The 23,797-nt window shown below is 42.4% G+C and overlaps 1 pseudogene across 1 annotated transcript in view; it reads right to left on the bottom strand.

Moving 5' to 3' along the window:
* Nucleotides 1-23,797, bottom strand: part of LOC308632471 — a 224,382-nt pseudogene that overhangs the window by 138,759 nt on the left and 61,826 nt on the right. The gene's annotated exons all lie outside the window — the stretch shown is intronic.

Below are 23,797 nucleotides of genomic sequence, written 5' to 3'. Positions count from 1 at the left end.
GACTGGGCTGGGTCCCAAGATCCTCTCAAGGGGACACCCCTAATGACCTCATTCCCTCCACTAGGCCCCACCTCCTAAAGGTTCCATTATGTCCCAAGGGCCATAGGCTGGTGACCAAGCCTTTAGCACATGGGCAATGGGGACATTTGACATCCAAACCACAATACCAAGTGATCATTTACTGGGGGCTAACCCCTGGTCAAGGGGCCAACCTCTCCCCACAGCCCAGACCTGGGGAGATTGACTGCCATCTGCAGGACACGCACTGCAGGCAGCTGCCTCAGCCAACATGGAAGTCCTTAGCAGAGGCTGTTTTTATTGGGGTAGGAGGTACCAGTGTTTGATCTCAGGTGTGCTTGACCAATGAGCTACATCCCCAGCCCAATTTTGTATTTTATTTAGAGTCAGGGTCTCACTCAGTTGCTTAGTGCCTTACCATTGCTGAGGCTGGTTTTGAACCTCCTGCCTCAGCCTCCTGAGGTGCAGGGATTATAGTGTATCACTGTGTTGGCCAAGAGGCTCATTTTTGACAGTGGGTTTTCCTTGGAGAGAAAGCTGACCCTGTCCTGGGGTCATCCCTGATTTGCCCACACAGCAGTGCTTTGTTACTTTTTCTTTTCTCTGGAGAGCAACTCAATTCATACCTAGTAAACATAGCCCCACAGGTTCTCTGATTAAGAATAGTGCAGAGCTGGGGGGCAGTGGTGCATGCCTGTAATCCCAGCAACTCTGGAGGCTGAGACTGGAGGATGGCGTGTTTGAAGCCAACCTTAGCCATTTAGTGAGGCTCTGAGCAACTCAGTGAGACTCTGTCTCTAATGAAGTATTTTAAAAAGGGCTGGGGATGTGGCTCAGTGGTAAAGCGCCCCTTGGTTCAACCCCTGGTACCAAAAATAAATAAATAAATATATATATAAATATATATATATATATATATATATATATATATAGAGAGAGAGAGAGAGAGAGAGAGAGAGAGAGAGAGAGAGAGAGTGCAGAAATAAGGGAAAACTCAGGCTAAGATGTTAACCCTGCAAACGCAGCTGGTAGAGAAACGTGCTGACTTCAGGGCTATGGGGACTCACCTCACCAAGTCTCAGTTAGCCAATGCTCTCAAAACCTGTCACTCTAAGGGCTGGGTGAGCTGCGTGGTAGAGCACTTGCCTAGCATGTGCAAGGCCCTGGGTTCAGTGCCCAGTGCGGCAACAAAAAGAATTTCAAAACCCCATGTCATCCTCAGGTCCAGGGAGAGCGGTCAGAGCAGCCGCCTGCCCCCTGAGACTGGGCCTGGGAGGACTCACTGGGAAGATGCCAGGGGGCTCATCAAGGGTCCGGGGAATTGCCACCAGTGCGGCCAAGGTCACTCCTTGATGGCAAACTGAAACCTGTGAGCCATGTTTTCCGTGACTCTCAGGAATCCCTTCCACACCTCTGTCCTTAAAACAGGGAAGAGTAATAATGTCACTCAGTCCCTTTGTACTGCTGGGACCACAGTGGTCTTTAGAGGAGATCTCATGGCTGCCCTGGGTCACCCCTGCTTCACATCCCCTTGGTGACCAGTGGTCTCTTCCCACCTGAATGCTGTCCAGAGCCGACTCCTGGGGGGCAAGCCTTCCCCTCCACCCTCCACCAGTGCTCACCAGCTGCCCTGGGGCGCGGGAGGCTGTGACCCAGGCTTGGGTAGGGCTCCCCCCCTAGCCAGAGCCGTCCTGACAGCCCCAGGCTGCAGCCCCAGCCTGGAAGTGGCTGCCTGGAACAGAGCAGGAAGTTGTTCCCCATGGCCCCTCTGGTCCCTCCCTTCCTCCTGTTGAAGGAGCATGTGAGGAATGGCTTGTCCTTAACCCTGTGCAGAAGCTTCCAAAGAAACTGCTTCAAAGCCCTGGAGCAGGGGAGGGGGTTAAAGGTTTGGAGATGGAGCCATCTGAGAAGAAATGGCAGAACTTCAGAGATGAACAAGAGAGCAGGAGTTCCAAGCCTCTGTTGATGGAGTTTCTAGCAAAACAGGATATTGGTTGCAGGAGCCGGCTGCAGGCCAGGTTCAGATGACCCCATGGAGTACCATCAGGCGACCAATGGCCACTTCAAAACTGTATTGTAAAAGAGCTTCCAGTCCTGAAGCGCAAACTATGCCAGGGGCCTCCAGGCTAAGTGACAGAAGCAGGCACACAATGACACATGGCCTGTGACCTCACTCATGGAGAATATAATATAGTTACACCATAGAAGTAGAAAAAATGATTGTGACCAATATTGTAATAATGATGATTATTATGATGGCCATTCATGCTGGGTGTGATAATTGACAGCTGTCACTTTACAAATAATGTCGTTCAGACGCTCCCTCTGGGCCATATTCTGGGCCATCCACTCTACCTGCGTTGCCTACCTGATCCTCACAGTGTCCCCAAGAAGCCAACACAACAAACCAGAAAGCACAATGTCCCTGCTAACAAGTGCAGGACCTAAGTCTTGAACCCAGACACAGAGACCAACCAAATCAAATATACATGAAATATTTACTGGAATACTGGTAGAAATCTAGGAGAAGAGGCTGTGGCCTAGAAATGGGGAGGGTTGGCTTTAATCCTCAAAACCCAAAGCTGTCAAGATGCTTCATTTGACCATCCACATCAGAAACTCCTCTCCAACGAAATATGCCCCAAACATTGTCAAAATACAGAAACCAATTGGGAGGAAATGGCAACCCAGTAGAACAGGAGGCACGAGGAGAAACACAGATGAGCACTATGCACGGGAGGAGGTCACTGGAACACAGCTGGCAAGCAGATGATCACAGGCTCAAATGATGTATTTTATTTATTTATTTTACAAAAACTAAGAATGTTGATAATATGTGCTGGGAAGGGGATAGGAAGATAAGCTTTTTTTTTTTTTTTTAAGAGAGAATGAGAGAGAGAGAGAGAATTTTTTAAAAATATTTATTTATTTTTTTTTAGTTCTCGGCGGACACAACATCTTTGTTTGTATGTGGTGCTGAGGATCTAACCTGGGCTGCACGCATGCCAGGTGAGCACGCTACCGCTTGAGCCATATCCCAAGCCCAAGCATTTTTCATACACTTTGGAGGCACATTTAACATTATCCAGGAAACTTAAAAAATGCACGAATGCTATGCTGCCTACAACTCAGAAATTTAGGTCTTGGTACTTGCCCTGGGAAGCTCCCAGAAGGAAATTTGTTTCAATGTTGTGTTAAATTATAAGACATGTACAATGAAATGGCCATTGGCAGGAAGTCTGTGGCCACAGTGAATAAGGAGGCACGTGCTGCCTGCAAGTTCTTCGGACCTGTGGGTGGAAAGAAGACCCTGAACCACATGTTTCAGCTGTGGGACACAGACACAGCCCTGAACATAGGCTGGTCCAGCGGCACTGTGTGTCTCTCCAGATCCACACAGTGTGGAAACCGCAGCCATCACTTGGCTTTAGGGACAGTAGCTGAGGTGATCCTCTTTTCTGAGAGATAGGGGACCATGTGTGACTCCCTAACAAACAGATGACCAGAGCCACCTCTGGGGAGAGTCTGGGCCAGGGGGTGATGGGAGAAGAGGAATTTGACTTTCGTTCGTGGTGGCTGGATTTCTTTCCAGGAGAAAATCTGGTTTCTGCCATCATGTTTCCCCTTGGAACTTTGGGCAAGCCCTCTTCCCACCCCTTTCCTCCATCTGATCTCATGGGCTGAGTTCTGTTCTCCCAGATTCACAGGTTGAAGTCCTCAGCCCAGAGCCTCAGAATGGGAGCTATCTGGAGATAAAGCTTCTACGTCAAAGTGGGGTCACTGGGGAGCCCCCTCGTCCAGGATGCCTAGAGTCTTTATAAGGAGAAGGAATTGGTCACAAAAGAGACACCAGGAGTGTGTGAGCAGAGCGTGTGACCCTGTGAACAGGTGGCAGGAAGGCGGCCATTGATGAGCCAAGGGGAGAGGCCTGGGTGTGAGCCACCCCTGAAGACAGAAAGCTTTTCCTGTGAGATGAGGAGTAGGATGAGGATGGCCACTTGTAATCCCCAGAGCCCTGGGAGTCCTTGATGGAGTCATTCGGCAAGGGGAAAAACCAAAGGCACGGTGCTGGGGCTGGGGCTGGGGCTTAGCAGTAGTACACTTGCCTGGCATGCGTGAGGCACTGTGTTGGATTCTCAGCACCATATAAAAATAAATAAATAAATAAAGGTCTATCAAGAACTAAAAAAAAATTAAAAAACCAAAGGCACATAAATTGGATAGAACAAATCAAATGGTCTTTAAGATGATAGGATCACACATCATCTAAAACTCTAAAGACTACACACAAACACATGGTTGGTTTTATGAGAACTAATAAAGAAAGTTGGCAAAGTAGCAGGATCCCAAGAAAACACACCAAAATTGTTTTAGTTAGCTTTTCCTTACTGTGACCAAAATACCTGACAAGACTGATTTAGAGGAGGAAAAGTTTATTTTGGCTCAGGATTTCAGAGGTTCGGTCCAGGTTGGCTGACTGCATAGCTCTGGGCGGGGGGGGGGGGGGGGGTGAGGCAGAACATCATGGCAGAAGGGTGTGGCAGAGGAGAGCAGCTCAGGGCATGGCCACCAATAAGCAAAGAAACCTCAAAGTCATGACCCCAGAGTCCTACTTCCTCCAGCTACACCACACCTGCCTTCAGTTACCACCCAGTTAATCCATTTCAGTGTATTAATCCACCTATTAGGTTACAACTCTCATAATCTAATCACCTTACCCCTACATTATCTCACATGTGAGCTTTTGGGGGATGCCACATACCCAAACCATAACAAATTCACTGCATTTCTATGTACTACTAATAATTAATCTGAAAAGAAAATTATAAAAATAATACCATTTTCAATAACATCAACAAAGAATAAAATAGCACTTTGAAATTAACCAAGGAAGTGGAAGATGATAGTTTAATGATAATGATAAAGCACTGTTGAAAGAAATTAAAGAACATATAAATTCGTGGAAGCATCCCATTTTCATGAATTGGAAGACTTAATATTATGATGTCAATACCACCCCAAATCTACAATGCGATCCCTAAAAAAATACCAATGACAGTTTAAAAAAATTTTTTAGATGTTGATGGAACTTTATTTTATTCATTTATTTATATGTGGTGCTGAACCCAGTGCCTCACACATGCTAGGCAAGTGCTCTACCACTGAGCCACAACCCCAGCCCACCAATGACAATTTTAAAAAATATTTTTTAAGTTGTCAATGGACATTTATTTATTTATATGTGATGCTGAGGAAAAACAAAACAACAACCCAGTGCCTCACACATGCTAGGTAATCACTCTACCACTGAGCTACAACCCCAGCACCCAATGACAATGTTTGCAGAAAAAGAAAAACCCATCCTAAAATTCTTATGGAATATCAAGGGAATCCAAGTAGCCAATACAATTATGAAAACAAGAAACAATTAGAAGGACTCAAACTCCCTGATTTCAAAACCTACTACAGAGCTACCACAATCAAAACAGTGTGGTGTTGACAGAAAGAGATCAATGGGACAGAATAGAATGCCCAGAAGTAAGCCCTTGTGTATTTGGTCAAATGACTCTTGATAAGGGACACAAGACCATTCAATGAGGAAAAGAACAGTCTTTTCAGCAAATCATATTGGGGAAAACTGGACATACACATGCAAAGAATGAAGTTGAACTCTTACCTAATACAACACCTACAAAAGAAAACATAGGGCAGTAGATTCAGGACACTGGAGTTGACAATGATTTTTTTTTTTTTTTGATAAGATGCCAAAAGCACAGGCAACTAGAAAAAATAGAAATATTGGACTTCATGAAAACTGAAGTATTGTTCATAAAAAGATAACATCAATACAGTAAAAAGACAGTCCATTGGATGTGAAAAATATTGGCCAACCACATATTTTTTGCACCACCACACCAGGTGTGAAGCGTAATTCTTAGCAGTTGGCTGTGTATAAAACAGGATGCTGACTTTAAAAACCCCAATGTTTTATAATGGTCATTAAGTATGCCTGCTGTTTTCTTAAGCAAGGCATTATCTTTTGATGTTTTCCATAATATATTATTTAAAGACCCCTCTACAACAAATACAGACTTCTTTTATGAGGGGTAGAACCATAGAGACCCGAGGAAAATTATAACAGTGTATCGGAAGTAACCTATAAAATTACTAAAATTTGAGTATGCACCCTATCTCCCCTTTTTGCCCTGGGGAAGAGATTTTGTTTCATTTGCCTTTGATGCTCCCAACACTAATTAGTTAAATGTAATCTGTGAATGGTGACATTCTTCTCTCTCTCTCTCTCTCTCTCTCTGTCCCTCTCTCTATCTCTCTCACACACACACACACACACACACACACACACAGACACACACACGCACCCCTATCTTCCCCACTCAAAGCTTGCTTAATCTCAGGCTACACATAAACAAGTAGCTAAATGACAGACTCTGGGAGGCCAAGGCCAGGTCTGTGCTGTATCCCGGAATGTTGAACAGTACCTGACACCTAGTAGGACCTCAACATCTCTCTGTCCAATGTATATAGGACCAGAAATACCTGGCTCCCTGTAGAGCAGTGTGTTCAGTTGGATGCACCATTAAAAAGTGAGATTTCCAATCCGTGAAACTACAGAAGGCCTGAGGGCTGACAGCTTAGGGAAAAGTCCTGTGAGAAAGGGTGAGGGTACAGATGTTTGCAGCTCACAGATGTGATGGTTTGTTGGTGTCCCTCAGAAGTTCCTGCATGAGACAGTGCAAGTGAGGAGAGCCTTAACCTAATTAGTGCATTGAACCCCTGGGGGGGACTAACTGGGTGGTAACTGTAGGCAGTAGGGTGTGGCTGGAGGAGGTGGGTCTCTGGGGACTGCCCCTGGGGTTGCTACTCTGTCCTGGTGAGGGGAGCTCTCTCAGCTTCCCGGGTGTCCTGTCCTGAGCTGCTTCCCTACTCCATGCCCTTCTGCAGTGATTCTTTTAATAATATTAATTATTATTATTATTATCATTGTTATTTTGTGTGTGTGCAGTGATGTTCTCAACTGTGAAGAGGAGTTTGAAAATCGACTCAAATACGCCGCCCCCCACAGCAAGGAGAATGGAAGGCACCTTTTCAGGGGTTAAGTGATTTTCAAAAGGGTGATTCCGGATTTTTTCTTGAAAACCCCAATGTTTCCTGATGCATGTTGTTGTGGGAGATATGCTTCCATTCTCCCATGACCAGGGATTTGTATTCAGCTTGGCAGTGAATGGGTTGGTCGCCTGTAAGGAATGTGAAGTAGCACGTGTTCTGACTGCTCAATGGACAGTTAGATCAGAACCTAGGACACGTGAGTGTGTAAAAGAGTACGTGTAAGAGGTTACGGTTGCATGTTGCCTAATGCAAGTTATTGAGTTGAAGTTGCATTTGTTAATTTTAAAATATGGAAGGAAGTATGGTGTTTGGTCCACTTGAGGATTCACTCAATAGAGTATCAGACTTTGTTTCTTTTTTTGTGGCACTGTGGAAATGTGAATGAGAACAAGTTGGTGACATCTTTCAGGTGGAAGCATTGTCACTCATCAAGTTGGCCAAGAAGCCATCTTGTGAAGCCCCTGTTGACTCAAGGCTTTTGACGATGAATTCATGTGTGGAGACGGTAATTCTTCATGGACCCCATTTGGTGAGTCACGGAACGTATCTGAGTAGATAATCATTTACCAACATGTCCACAATAATCTCACATATTATGCATAACAGGTCATGGCTGGGTAAATATTACCATTTCCTTTTTTGCATTTAAGAAAACTAATAACAACATTATATTTTCTCCCTTTTTTGCCTTGAAGTATGTCAGTGTCTTGACCAAGCATGATTGTTGGTAGGTAGGCTAGCAAGAACTTGAATTCAGGCATTTTAGTGTCATGTCAATCTATTGTTTTTCATTGATTTCTATTAATAGATCCAGGTTGGCATCCATTTCATTTTTAGCTTTTGACTTTCCCAGCTGTGGGCACCCTGACAGCCCTCAAGCTCCTGTAAGCACAGACAACTCTATAAAGAACCTGAGGATAAATTTCCCTGTGCATGTCCCCTTGTGAAACTGCTTAAGCACCACCTGGTTTACACACAGGTGGATTTCCAGGTCAAAGTGTGCATGTTTCCTTCTTTGACTAAGCACTGCCAGGTGGATCTTCTGAATAGCTCTACCTGTGGCCAGGATTGTATTATCTAGCTTTCTAACTTTTGCAAGTGGAGTAGATACATAGTGGGAGCACACTGTTTTTGTTGGTATTTTTCTTGGTATCTATTCTGATGCTTTTCACTGGGGGATTTTCTCCTGTGAAAATGGGCTTCCTCTGGATGCCTCTGCCCGTTCCTCTACTTGACCTTATTTTCTTCTTCTTTTTAAAATTTTTTTCGATGTGACTTTTTAATTTTAATTTTTATTAAAGACATTGTCCATTGCTTGCATAGTCTATATCTAAAGGACTAGTCCTTGCTCCAAGGCCCAGCTTGCTCTCAGCTGCCCCGGGAGGGGAACAGTCTTTGGTGGTAGCCAAGAGACACCCCTGTAGGGGGCACAAGTGCTCTGGCCCTCTGGTGACTTGCCAGCAGTGCTTCCCATGCACACAGAGGGTTTCAGACACTGAGTCAATGGTCTGGGTGGTCTTTTGTTGACTTCCGATCTCAAATTGAGCTCCTCTGAGAGGTCATATTGAAGTCCTTGTGTGTACCTGACCCATCATTTTAAACAATGTTCCAAGTTCACTTTTTGTGTGTATGTGAGGTTCTGGGGATTGAACCCAGGGCCCTGAGCCTGTAAGGCAAGTGACCTACCTGAGCTACACCCTCAGAGTTCCTTGTAATTTTTTTCCTCCCCCACAGGGTCTAATTGCCAAGGCTGACCTGAAAGGTTCTTCTTGCCTCAGCCTCCCTGGTGGCTGGCATGACAGGCATGCACCTGGGACTGTCACACTCTAGCCTGTGATGGGAACTCATGTGCATCTGTCCAGGGCTGAGCATGGTTCTGCAGAGCTGTGCTCCAGGCTCCCTGCAGGGCTGTGGAGGCCTCTGCTGCCCAGCAGCCCTGGTGCCATGGCCAGGGCTCCTCCCAGCCGAGGGCAGGCAGCTGCCCATTGCTGTAGGCTGACCTTATTTTCTTCTTATGGCACTCGTACATTCTCTGGAGTATGTTGGATTGTTTGTCCATTACAAATCTAACAGGTCCTCTAGAACCTTCAAACCATTAGTAAAATTCCTAAACAGTATGTGAGCATGCGCAGAATTTGGGCTATTGTTTTGGGAAGAACGATATTGGATGATATTTTCATGGCTTGAATATATCATCCAACATGAAGTTACATTTTATTACTTACAAAATAATAAAGTAATGAAGCAGTACCATGAGCTGAGCCAAAATATATCCTCAGGATCTTAGGCATTCCTGCCTCAGCCTCCCAAATTGCTGGGATTACAGGTGTGCAACACCACGCCTGGCTTTAACTTTATATATATTTGATATAGGTGGACACAATGTCCTTAATTTCCTTTATGTGGTGCTGAGGATCGAACTCAGTGCCCCATGCATGCTAGGCATACACTCTACCTCTGAGCAACAACCCCAGCCCCCAACTTTTTTTTAACTTTACAATAATATATGCTTTTGAAAAGACTGTTTTCCTTTACAAAACAGCTTTCAAGTTCTCCTTCTTGGATTGACTTTTGCTCACATTTCCAGCTTTATTACTTCTCCAAATCCTCACTTTGTGTTTCCTCTTATGACGTAGGTGCTATGAAGGGAAGCCCCGAGATCCAGGATATGGGTTCTATTCCTGTCCCTGTCTCTACAGTCCTGTGCCCCAGTGAAGGCACTTACCGTGAAGGCACCCAGTCTAGTCACACATTCTGCCACAGTGCCTCCCATCCTGAGGGCACAAAATCAGTCACAAGCAGCCCAGGAATAGGCTGATAAGTTTTTCAGGATTAGTTAAGCCAAGAAACATTCTCTGAGTGTGTTCAACAGGCTGGCAGTGGGAGAAGTTTCTAGGATTGAAAAAAAGAATCAATCCTGGTTCCTGGTGTCCCATCTTACTAGGGGAATATTCCCCAAAGGGAGCAGAGCTACGCACCAAGCACAGCTGTATTTTCAAAAGACATGTCATTTGTTTTTCATGATAAAATTAGAAGGAAAGCACAACTGGTCCCACTTTATAGGTGAGAAAACTCAGGCACCTTAGAAAAGTTTAATTAACTTGCCATAACCCACATCATGCTTGCTCCTGAGCTTTCCTGAGTCCCAAAGCAAAGTGTTTTCCGTGGACACATGCCTTAAGTTGATTTCAGTCTATTCATGGAAGCAGAGTGGCGTCACACTTGCTTCACTTAGCATTACTTCCAATAAAGATGAGAGCTGTCCCTGTCGCTGCTGCCACCGCCACCATCATCATCATCTAGAGCCAAACAGCATGGACTTCACAGAAGGCAGATCTGAATTCGAAATTCCGCTTTCCCTAGTTCCCAGCACACACAAATCTCTTAGCCGCTTACTGTTTCACTTTCCTCACTGATATGTGTCTCATGGAGACATACAAGGCTTTAAGAGGTAACCTAGGCCGCACACCTGCTACAGGCTTGTCCTAGGTACGTGTACTAAACAGTAGCTGTTACACTCTCCTCTGGGTTTTTCAGTCCTAACCCTGGGCACGCCTGTGACATGTCTCACCCCTTCCCGCAATTCTGAAATAGTTTTGGGATCATGAGAACTGAAGGACTTGCCCTGGCATCCTCCCAAGTACAGGAAGAGGCAAGCACCTAGGAAAGGAGGATGGTGAGTCATAGATGATGACCTATTGTGGTTTGGAGATGAGGTGTCCATCAAAGGTCCTGTGTTATTACAGGAGGCGACAGGATTAGATTATGGGAGCTGTAGCTGGATTGGTCCATCCTAGTTTGAATGGACTGACTGGATGATAGCTGTGGGCAGGTAGGGCATGGCTGGATGGTGCGGGTCACTGGGGGAGTACTCTGAAAGGTTTCATATTTCCTGCAGGCCCCTCCCCACTTGTCTGTCTGTCTGTCTGTCTCTCTCTCTCCCCCTCTCTCTGCTTCCTAGCCACCATGAACAGAGCAGGACTCCTCCATCACCTTTCGCCATGATGTTCTACTTCATCTTAGGCCCAGAGCAATGGAGTCAGACCACCATGGACTGAACCTCTGAAACCATGAGCCAAAATAATCTTTTCCTCCTAAAAGTTGTTCTTGCCAGATATTTTGGTCACAGCAATGCAGAGCTGACTATCACACCTATCCACACTCAATCACTCTTGCAAATAGACCTTAGCTCATTTGGCCACCACTGATTTGAGATAGATGAAGACCCTAGGTCTCCCCTCCCCATATTCCATAAAGAGAGGTCATTTGCTCAAATGGAAGCATCACATACCAAGTTTTGCTATACATTTATTAAACATTTATTAAGAAGAAATTCCAGGTGTGGTCCTACATTGAACTTCTGAGAGCTCAGGTCTCAGACCATACCTTGCATTAAATGTTATCTCAAAACAAAAATGTAATTGCATCCTAAAAGTAAACTGATCAGGCCATCAGAATCCTGATCAGGAAACTGGACATACCACCATTGAAGTCAGGCCTTAGATACCATCCAGATGGTGAGAGCTGAAAGCTTTTATCAATATTAGCTCACTTTCTTGAAAATAATGAATTTCACCAATAGAATCGCTCTTCTAGGGCTTGGGTAGTGGCTCCATAATAAAGTACTTGCCTAGAATGCACAAGGCCCTGGGTTTGATTGCCAGCATATCTATCTCTCTCTCTCTCTCTCTCTCTCTCTCTCATACACACACACACACACACACACACACACACACACACACACACACACACTTTGCTCTTCAATTTTATTGTTGACTGGAAAAAAAGGCAGCTGGATTGTAGGTGATTTTATGTGCCTAGCTAGCCCTAGAATGTGTATTCATGATTAGGATTACAGTATCTGGCACTCTCTCTATGCTTAAAATCAACTATCAGATGCATATATCACCTATATCCTGCATTAAATAATTTTAAGGCAAATTATAGCCAACACAACAACCACTCTCTTCCTTATATAAATCACTGGGGCTCTCTGTGTCTGTGGCTTAGTTAATTCAGCCATTGAAAGCACCCACCAGGGGTGGATATAATAGAAAGGTCCCCTGGCATCCATTTTTATAGGGACAGTATTCTGATCCCTTTATGATCTAGGGCAATTTATCTGACCTTTGTTGGTATTTCCTTATCTCGGGATTTATATAAAAATGTTAATGATTTACAAGTATCTAACAAAAGTACAGCTGGTATCCAACTCCTCAGAAATCCCTCTCCCAAGCACACACCTATAATTCTAGTGATTCAGGAGGCTCAACCAGGAGGATCACAAGTTCCAGGCCAGCCTTGGCACTTAGCAAGACTGCCTCAAAACAAAACAAAAGGTTGGGAGGTTGGGAATGTAGTTCAGTGGTGGAACACCCTTTGGTTCAATTCCAAGTTACAAAAAGAAAAAAAAATAACAGGAAGAAAGAAATTCCCTTCCCAGAGCCCACACGGTTCCACATGGACCAGGCTCTTCTCCCTGAAGAAATGAGCCCTGGGAGAAGGGAGGGGAAAGCAAATCTTGTGTTTTCTTGTTAGTTCCTATTGCATCTAAAAAAAAAAAAAAGAATCTGAGAAATTATATACAATGATTGTGAGTTTGTTACATGTGCCAGGGAGAATTAGTTAGGAAATATACTAATGAGGCATGTCTGATTCCAGATGCTTCCCCTGCATTATAACCAGCTTGTTTGATTTCTTTACAAGACAGAGAATCTGTACTAATAACCTCCACAAAACAAGTGACCCAGGGCTGGGGCTGGGACTCAGTGGTAGAGCACTTGCCTAGCATGGGTGAGGCCCTGGGTTCAGCCTTAGCACCAATAATAAATAAATAAATAAATAAATAAATAAATAAATAAATAAATGTTAAAAACCAAACAAACAGGTGACTCTCTCATTTACACCACAGGGGTACTGAGCCAAAGGACAAAAGATTGAAATGTTCTCGAATTAACTCTGAAAGGTGACTGATCAACAGCTGGTACAAAAATCTGCATTCCATTTTGTTTTATTTCCATTTTTTGCAGTGCTGGGGACAGAACTCAGAGCCTCATGCATGCTAGGCAATCATTCTACCACAGAGCTACACACCCAGCTTAGCATTTTATGTAAAAAAAAAGAAAAAAAAAACGAAAGAAAGAGAAGAATTATGATCAATTAGAAGGACCTTCATAAACTGGAATCTTGCTAAGGTACAAGCTGCAGTATTCTTTCAGAATTTGACTTAGAAATATTTTCTTTGAGTATTCAGCCAGCACTGGGTCAATAAGAATGGGACTTCCTCTTGTCCTGTGTGACAGCTGATCTTATTCAACAACATACATTGTGTTCCTCCTTCTTACACTTCTTCACAGCTATTGGCCTTAATATATGCTTTCCTTCCAAATTTTATTTCAAGTATGTGTTATCCTATAGTTAATCTACCCTCTAATGTCATCCATCTGTGCAAAACACTCATGTTCCAATTATATTGTTACATATGTGGTTTATGCATGTAGTACATTGCTTCATTGGAAACAAGCTGAAATGTTTAATTCTCTTCATGTCAGAGGAAATACTATAAAATGAAGACAGAGAAAATGTCTGTGAGCCTCTAGAGCTCTATTGTTCAATATGTTAGTCACTATGTGTGGTCATTCAGAATTCAGTTTAAATGATAACATAACATTTATGCCTAACAACATTTAGGTCAACAATACCACAGATATAATGGTGGTCCCATAAGACTTTAATACAGCTGGAAATTCCTATGACCTGGTAACATCACAACCATTGTAAAGCAGTAACACCACATAACCCACATGTTTATGGGGACACTGGTATGAACTCACCCACTGTGCTGCAGTTGTACAAAAGTACAGCACATACAATAATGTACAGGACAGAATGCTTGATAATGCTAAGAAACAACTATGTTACTGGTCTATGTATTTTTATTATTATTTTAGATAATTTATTATTATAACATACCTACTTATTTAAAAAAGTGTCTTGATCAATTAAAAGGTTTACCATGTTCTTCCCACAGCAATTTCATGCATCTTGTACTTACTCTGCCTTTGGATTTCATCACTGACTGTATCAAGAGATCTTGGTGACTGATTGACCCATCCCAACTAGATTTGGGGAAATACAAACTACAATATTCATTCAATGATAAAATTGCTGAGTGACGCATTTCTCAGAACACATCCCTGTCATGAATGGATGTGTGGCTATAACTGAAATGTTAACTCAGTTTTGCCTCCATAGTAGCCGCACTTCAGTTACTTCATAGCCACAGGGGGCTAGTCATAATCCTGGAGTCTCCCAGTTGGAGCTCACATAACTAATAGCTCTGTGATACTGATCAGCATGTCTTTTAAATTTGATAAACACCAGCATTGAGCTGGATTGGTCACCTTAGTGTAGACTCTGAAGAAGATACACGTTAGAATTTGGTTAAACTAACTTTTTACATTGTGACAGAGTCCTAAACCCTGATGGGACATCTGAAAAGATGAAGCAGCCAGCAAGGAAGATCCAGAAACTCTCTGAATTATAATTGTTGTTTTTAGAACAGGATGGGGGGCAGTGTGTATTAGAGTAGAAGGTGGTGAATATGGAGAAAAGAGAATCTTAATCCCCCTAGAATTTATAAGTAAGAACATTTGAGGCTGAATTTAACTCAGTAATTTAAAAATTGAGAAGACTTTAGGTTAAATAAAGTGTATAGAACTCAGGCATTTATTCTGTCTCCCAAAACTTGATGAAAATGAAAGCAGATGGTATTAAACGGCTATAAATTTGCAAAAAGAAAGGGAACAAGAGGGTGGAAAACAGCAAGCTAGATAGCAATAACATTTTAGAACTGGAATGGGATAGAAATGGTCTAGAGGGTGAAAAAAAATCATAGGTCTAAAGAGACTTGGGTGGTCTGTCATCGCACAAAACTGAGGAGGAAAGTCGTGGCAATCAGCTGTGACCATCCCCTGTTTCCTCTAAAGGCACAGGTGAGACATGAGTGAAAATAAGAAGTGTTGGCTGGATGTTTAAGAGACACCTTAGGGTCCTTTCCTCACGTACATCATCAGGAAAGTAAAGAAAGTGCCTACTTCAAGAAAAAAGGCCCATGCCGACTAATATTTAGGCTTACTTCTGTGAAAAAGCCAGCTCTCTGCCTTGTCCCCCCAGTGAGGGGACAAGGTCAAAAACCATCCAGCATGAACCCAGGACCTGAAACTACTTTGTAGCGATTTATTCAGAAATATGAATGGGCCACAGAGTATCTCAGATTCTTGGAAAATGACTTTTTATGAAAGACAGACAACAAAACAAAGAAACAAGCAAACAAGCAGAAGACAATGGAAAAATAAAAAGAGACAACGCAAGAAGCAGATGGGAGCTTTTTAAGAATCTATAACGAGAGTTCTCAGAGAAGGATCAGCAAAATAATGCATTTTACACAACAACCGGAGAGTGTTTTTAAAAAAGTGGAACAGAAACAAGGAAATTAAAGAAATAATAATTGCAAAAATGAAAAGGTCAGTAGAAGGGCTGGAGCCTGAGGTTGCTGATGATTTCCCAGGAGGTAGGACGTGAACAAGCCAAGATAAGAAAAAAATAAAGAGACAGAAAGGAGGAGGGAGAAGACAAGGAGTTGGTCTAAATGACTGTACATCTGACAAATAGTTTGTAAAGAAAGAACAGACAAAGGAGAAGGGAGAAAACTACAATAATGTAAAACAAACGAAAAGCACATGATTTCCAAGAACTAGAGAATTCGAGTCTCCTTGAAAAATGAACTTTGAGGTCTCAATTTGAAGAGGATGAACAAAAAGAGGCCCATGCTGAGGCGGATGCTCATGCTATTTTAGAGCACCCAGGATAGAAAGCAGATCCTAAGCCCTTCCTGAGAGAAGAAGGGAAACATCACAAACAAAAGATTAGAAACCAGTTCAACTTGTCAAGAAAACACTGAAGCTAGAAGGCAGCGGAACGAAACCTTCAAAAGCATGAGGGAGAATATTTTAAACAATTTTAGACCCAAACTATTAATCAAGAATGAGAGTAGCATGAAGACATTTTCTGATGTTTCAAAAACTTTCCAAATATACTTTCTCAGAAAATACTAAAGAACGTGACTCAAAGGGAACTCCCCCAGCAAGGATCCAGGCCATGCAAAGGGTCCAGAAAGCTCCAGATCTAGTGTGAGACAGGAAGCTCCAGATCTAGTGTGAGACAGCTTGAGACTTTATCTGATTGAGAGAAATAGCCTTGAGAGGAACTTGACAGCTCTGCCAAAGTTAGAGAAAGAACTAGGGCTGAATGGTGAGATAATTAAAGAAAACTTTAAATGAGGAATGCTCAACACCAAGGAGAACTAAGCTTTACAAGGAGAGAAATATGCCGTCCTATATACAGATCCAGCCTATCTGTGAACAGTATTAATTTAAGCAAAATAACCAAATCACTGAATGTTGGTTTTAACTAAATGTTCTTATATTGCTACAGTGGAAGAATGGGGGGGGGGGGTTATCCTATGGTTTGAGGGAAGGATAAGAGTTGGAAAACTAAACCAAATTCTCTGGCTGGGGGCGTAGCTCCGAGTTAAGAGTTTGTGCTTAGTAAGAGGGAGGTCCTAGGTTTAGTCTCCAATACAGTTAAAATTTTAAAAATAAATAAATAAATCCTCACACTTTATAATGAAAAGTTAATCTTACATTGGATCACTGAAAATTAAGCATCAGTAACAGAAGCATATTGTTTAAAAACAGGAAGATACATAGCACAAGAAAGTGCAAAAAGAATTAGAGACTGAAGGACAGGCATGAGGTTGGGGGACAGGATGGATCAGGGGTTGTTTTTCATTTTAAGTTTGAAGAACAACATATATTATAAAATTATGTACTACTTTGTTACATTTAAAGTGTTTGAGAGAGTTTTACAGAGTAGGTGTAAATGAGATGGCACTCCAGATTGGAATGTCATTTTAAATTAGAAAAAAATGGTGGAAAAGCCGTCCTCCCTAAGGAGAGGCCAACTGGAGTTGGAGCCTCAGAGATGGAACAAGGAAAGAGGATGCAGAGAATGAGCACAGAGACCTGGCTGCAGGAGACCTGTGAGGAAGGAGCACTTGAGAGCAGGAATAAAAAGACTCTCTCCCATCTGGGCACGGTGGGCACACCCGGGAGCCCAGGTACTTGGGAAGCTGAGACAGGAGGATGGCAAATTCAAGGCCAACCTGAGAAACTTAGCAACTAAGACCCAGTCTCTAAATTAAAAAAAATATATATATATATATATATATATATATATATATATATATATATATATATTTATATATATATATATAGAGAGAGAGAGAGAGAGAGAGAATAGCAGAACACTCCTATCACAAAAGAGAAAAAAAAAATCGTTCATCTTCTTCATCCCATGACTCTGAAAATTTTCACTATATTACCCCAGTTCCGCAACAAAAAGAAAAAGGAACCCTCTTCATCCCATGAATTTGAAAATTGACAGAATGTTACCTCATTTCCTCCCTGCATTATTTTTGTGTGTGTTTTGTTTTGTTTTGCAGTGCCGAGTTTCCAATCTTTATACAAGCTGAACACGCAGTCTACCTACCACTGAGCTACATCCCCAGCCCTTGTTAAATTCTATTTTGAGACGGTCTCACTAAGCTGCCCATGCTGGCCTTGAACTTGCCATCCTTTCTGCTGCAGCCTCCTGAGTAGCTGGGATTACAGGTGTGCACTACCACAACTGTCTACCATAATTATTCTTACAGGAGGTAAATAAAAAAACCCAAACCCCCAAATCACATTCCAACCGTGTGTTAGTCTGCTTGGGTCCTATAATAAATCATCAGAGACTAAGTAGCTTAAACAGCAGCCATGCATTTCCTCACAGTGCGGGAGGATGGACCTGCAAGATCAAGGTGCTCACAGGTTGGTTTCCGTGAGGCCCTGCCCTCTCCTTAGCTTCTGCCTTCTCACTGTCCTCCCACATTTCCTCTGTGCTCTCCTTCCTGGCAACTCTCTCAGCCTCTCCCCTTGCAAGGACACCAGTCCTCTTGGATTAAGGTCCACCCATAAGGACCCCATTCAACCATCATTACCTTTTTGAAGGCCCATCTCCCAAGACAGTCACATTCCAAGGTGTGCTGAGGATTGGGATTTGTATATATGAATTTTAATGTGACAGAGTTCTGTCCATAAAGTGTGGTAAAAATTCAAAACATAGCCAATGGCATATTGGAAAATGCTTCCCCTAGTCTTCCCCCTTCAAATGCATATAATCATGCACATCTTACACGACTCTGAATGGGAGTTCTTTGGAGGTTGAGATCACAGGGTACAATCTTACAGAAAGGAGTGTCGGCCTCACTCAGGCCTGTGGTGGAAATCGAGCAGCAGAACTCACAGGCCAACACTCCTGTGACCTGTGTCCTCCTCAGGGCAGGAGAGGGGTGAAGGGAGGGCTGCTGTTTGCTGACAGCTATCTTCTGGCTGCAGCTCCAGGCAGGCTGGGTGACTAGAAGGAACATCATCATACAGAACCCACCTTACAGGGAAGGGAGAAAACCAGGGAAGAAAATCCATACAGTAAGTGGCCTGGTGATTTCCCAAAGTACTTTAACCTAAGAGACAAAACAATATCTGGCTACTGTGTTTAATTTTAAAGATAATCTTAACTTGTATGTCTGTATTAGCTTCCTTTTTCTTTAAAAGCAATGACAGTTTTATTAATACATCTTCAAATTCACCCTTCTAAACTATATAATCCAATACGTTTTTAGTCTGTACACGAAGTAGTACAGTCATCACCATTGATAATTCCAGAACATTTTCATGGAATATTTTAAGAGAAATTCTGTACCCTTAACAGTTACTCCCATTTTCCATCCCCACCCCCAGACTCTGGAGACCACCTTTTAGCTTTCTATAGATTTTCCTACTCTGGATGTTTCCTATAAGTGGAGTCATAGAATAAGTTACCTTTTGTATTTGGCTTTTAGTTAGCACAATATTTTCAAGGTGCTTCTGTGTTGTAGCATGTAGTATTCTGTTTCTTTTTATGGCCAAATAACATTCCATAATATGGAGATAACATTTTTTTTGTCTTTGCATCAGTTCAAAGGCTTTTGGATTTTGTTTCTGTTTTTGCTGTAATGCATAATGCTGCTATCAACATTCATACACTAGATTTTTCATGGACAACTGTTTTCGTTTCTCTTGACTATACATACATAGGAAAGGAATTGTTGGAGCAAACAAAAAAAATCTATGTTTAACTTTATGAGGAACTGTCATACTGTTTTCCACAGTGGCTGAATTATTTACATCTCCACCAGCAGTGTGTGAGGGTTCAATTTCTCCACAATCTTACTAGCACTTGTTTTTGTCTTCTTGAATACAGCCATCAGCGTTGATATGAAGTGGCATGTCATTATGATTTTGATTTACATCTTCCTAATAGCCAATGATGTTGAGCATGTTTCAAGTGTTTATTAGCCATTCATATATCTCTGAAACACTATTCATACCATTTTTTCATTTTTTAAATTGGGTTGTCTTTTTATTGTTGTGTTTTAATAGTTTTTTTAATGTACTCTAGATACAAGTATATATTAGTCTACTCAGGCTTCCATAACAAAATAACACACTATGGGTAGCTGAAATAACAGAATTTTGTTTTCTCACAGTTCTGGAGGCTGGAAGTACAAGGTCAAGGTACCGGCAGGTTAGTGTCTGGTGAGGGCTTTCTCCTTGGTTTGCAGATGGTACCTTCTTGCTGTCTCCTTACTTGACCTTTCCTTCACGCTGGGTGACTCTTCCTCTTATAAGGACACCAGTCCTATTGGATTAGGGCACCTCCTTTATGACTCCATTTAATCTTAGTTATCTTTTTAAAAACCTCATCTCCAATTATTGTTCCATCGGGGGTTAAGGTTTTGACTTATGAATTTGAGGGGAGCACAATTCTGTCTGAATGGAGTGTTTTCTGTTGCTATAATAAAATAAAGACTATGATATTGGCTCATGGTTCTGGAGGCTGGGACAGTGCTGGCATCTGCTTAGCCTCTGAAAACTTCTTTCTGCCTTGTAACATGACAGAGGATGTCACTTGGTGAGAGAGAACACAGTACTAGTTTGTGTTTTTCTTCTTTCATAAAAGCCACTACTGCCATAAGCATCAGTGCCATGACCTCATCTAATCTTGGATCTCCCAGAGGTCCCACCTTCAAATCATTAACACATGAACTTGAGGGTCAAGTTTCCAAAATGAGTTTGGGAGGGGACAAACATCCAGATTGCAACACTGTTCATAACAAGTTCCTTGTCAGATGTATGGTATATATAAATTGTCTCCCACTGTGAGTTGTCTTTTCTTTGTCTCTCTTTTTTTAAAACTTCAATGAATTTTTCACTTTCTTGATGCTGTGCTTTGAAAGCACAATTGTCTTGATTTTTTTGTCAGTTTAGCTATTTTTGTTTTCATAGCTTGTACTTTTGAGCTCATATATAAGAAACAATCGCCTAAGATAAGATCATGAAGGTAAACACTTATATGCACTTCAAAGAGTTAATCCTTTTAAACCTTACATTTATGTCTTGTGTCCATTTTCAGTTAACCTTTGTATGTGATGTGAGGTAGGGATCAGAATTCACTGATTTGCATGTATATATCCAATTACCCCAGATCCAGTTGTTGAGAAGACTATCATTTTCCCAGTTAAATTGTGTTGGCCTGCTTGTTAAAATCAATTGAGCATAAGAGCTTGCTTCTGGGCTCTAATTCTGTTCTGTTGGTCTATGTGTCTACTCTGTGCCAGTACAGCACAAACGTGGTCGTTTGGATCTGAATTGCCTCCCAAAGCTCACATGTCAACGGCTTGGTCCCCAATGCAGCATGTTCAGAGGTGGGCCTTAGGGAAGTGATTGGATCCTGAGGTTTTAACTTAATCAGTGGATTAACCCATTGATGGAGCCACAATTTAGTGGACTATTGGGAGGTAGGGGAAATTTAGGAGGTTGGCCTGGTTGGAGGGAGTGGTCCCTGGCAGCATGCCTTTAGGGCCTATATTTTGTAGGGACACCTTCCTTTCTCTCTTGCTTTTTCTGCTTCCCAGCCACCATGAGGAGAGAAGCTTTGCTCCACCACGTGTTCCACTCCAGAAGATTCTGACTCACCAAGGCCCAGAAACAGTGGAGTCAAATAACCAGGGACTGAAACCTATGAAACAGGGAGTCAAAATAAACCTTCCCGCCTCTAAAATTGTTCATCTCATGTATTTTGTCATAGTAATGGAAGTAAGATTTGAAATCAGGATATGAGTCCTCCAACTTTGTTCCTTCAAATTATTATTATTTTTTGCTACTCTTGAGTTTCTTGCATTTCCATAGGAATACAAGATTGTCTTACCAATTTTTATTAAAAATAAAATAAAAGTAAAAAAGCAGCTGGTATTTTTCAGAAATTACACTGAATTTGTAGATCACTTTGGATAGTATTGCCGTCTTCGTGGCACTGTCTTCTAATCCATAAAACATGGGATGTCTTTCACTGATGGAACTTCTTTCCGCCATGTTTTGTGGTTTTTAACTTAAAAGTCTTACATTTCTTTTGTTGAACTTATCTCTAAATATTTTATTGATTTGGATGCTATCCAAAATGGAATGACATAAGCAGTTTTAAATGGAGTGATACTGCTAGGCATACATGGGAAACAGAATTAAAGTTTTAAAAGAAAACAAATAATTCCCTTAGGATGGCAATCATTAAATCTTCCTCACAAACTTTTCCTGTGGGCTTTCCATCCCTTTGTCCTCCTTTCCCTTTCCTTTCTGTGCACAGCTTTGCCTGGACAGACTTACTTAAAATGTGTAGGAACAAGCTCTATCAGCCTCTCCGAGGCGAACAAAAGAAAAGGGAAGCTGAGTCAAGAAGCAAGGAGACCAACTGATCTGTTTGTTGAAGACTGGCTGCTGAGGCCTTTTCCCCTGGAGTTCATGTATTTGAACCACCTAATATGTTATAACCCAAGTGTCTTCCTTGAAAAAGGGGGGAAAATGCTTAAATAGAAAAACCAACCTACAGAAAGGGTGTCCTGGGATTTGCCTTCATGCTAGATTATCCTGGTGCTTATTATGTCCAAGACTGACCTCAGGCATAAGCAGAAAAGGCTGCCAGCTATGCAGCCTGCTTTCATGGATTTATGGGAGCCTCGCAGCTCAATAATTACCTGAGAGAACTTGCTAACTACAGACCCCAACTTCTGGACTTAAAGGTTGATTCCTTTAGCTTGAGGAATAGCACTAAGAAGCACTTGCCTCTGGGATGGTTTGTGCAGGAAGGCTTGGAAGTCCTTTGTACCTGAGTGTATTTACCTCTCTGATCAGGTCTCTAGAGCATTATTTCACGGAGAAAAGGACAGGAGGGTATCTGGCCAGGTGAGGGCACAAAGTGAGCCAGATAGAGCAAACTCCCCCATTGCACCTGAAGGCCCTGCTCATCAGATTGTAACTCCTGTGTCAGGAACAGGCTTGGGGAACAGAGCACAGGGTAAAGGATTGTTTTAAGGTATTAGACCCAACTTCCTCCTCCTCATATTCTCCTATGGATGAGTCACACTTCTAGCCTGAACTGACTTTCCACAATCCTGCCCTTCCTGGCCTCTGCATATGTTACATACAAAGAAACTACACACCAAACAAGAGAAATAAGGGAAAAAAAGTTAGGAAAAAAACTGTTACCAGGGCAACCTGTCTCCTGGTACATGAAGTCTAGCTGCTTGAAGAATCAGGACTGTGTTGTATTGGAGATTTCTCTTGGAATCCAGGTGTGTGGTGTTATCAACAGAGCCACTTCTTAATCATATGTTAAACTATTCAGGATCACAAACCCCTAACTAATGTGCAATTTGGCATTAGTATCTAGACTTGACCCAGGCTGTCCCAAAGTGTCCTTCTTCTACTACCAAAATTCCAATACCCCAAATCGATCTCCAACCTGTAATAGAATTTTGGGGAAAGACCAAACACTTGTAAGTAAGGGAAATGCAAAAACTCCCTTAAAAATTACTGCAGGCTTGAATATTCAAGACCTCTTCTAGCATTGCACAGATGAGCTATACATGAGGCTAAGATGTCTGAGGCTGAATGAGATCTAGAATATTCCTGACACTCTCTTGGGACAAGCATATTTGAAGTTTTCATTATCACCAGGTTGGGCTACATCTTCTTTGACAGACACATAAATAACATTTCTGTATGGCTGGTGGGAAAGCTATTTCTGGACTGCACTTTCTTTAACTGGACTATCCCAATTGATTCTGATGCCATCAAAGAAGAACTTGGCTTTAAAATTAGACGCACAGAGGCTCATACTTGATCCAAGGAAATAACCTCTCATATGCCTCACAGCTTGTGATTTACAGTTCCAGACTCCCTCCCTGGGGCCTGGGGGAGGAGCAGACCCCAGAGTGAAAGGCTGCCCTCTAAGGGATTGGGGAATTCCAAACAGTTCTGGACATGTGGGGACTGTGAGATGAACTATGAGGTCTAGTTTTCCTCTTCAGATGTCCCCATTTTGACTGAAGCCATTACGACAGACTGCTGGCTGTCTATCAGGGGCTGGGCCTTCTCCCTCTCTGCACTCAAGG

Source organism: Spermophilus citellus (assembly GCF_964194105.1).
Source record: "Spermophilus citellus genome assembly, chromosome: 13".
NCBI lineage: Eukaryota > Metazoa > Chordata > Mammalia > Rodentia > Sciuridae > Spermophilus > Spermophilus citellus.
Note: the sequence above shows the minus strand (reverse complement) of the source record. Positions and strands in the feature narration are given on the sequence as shown.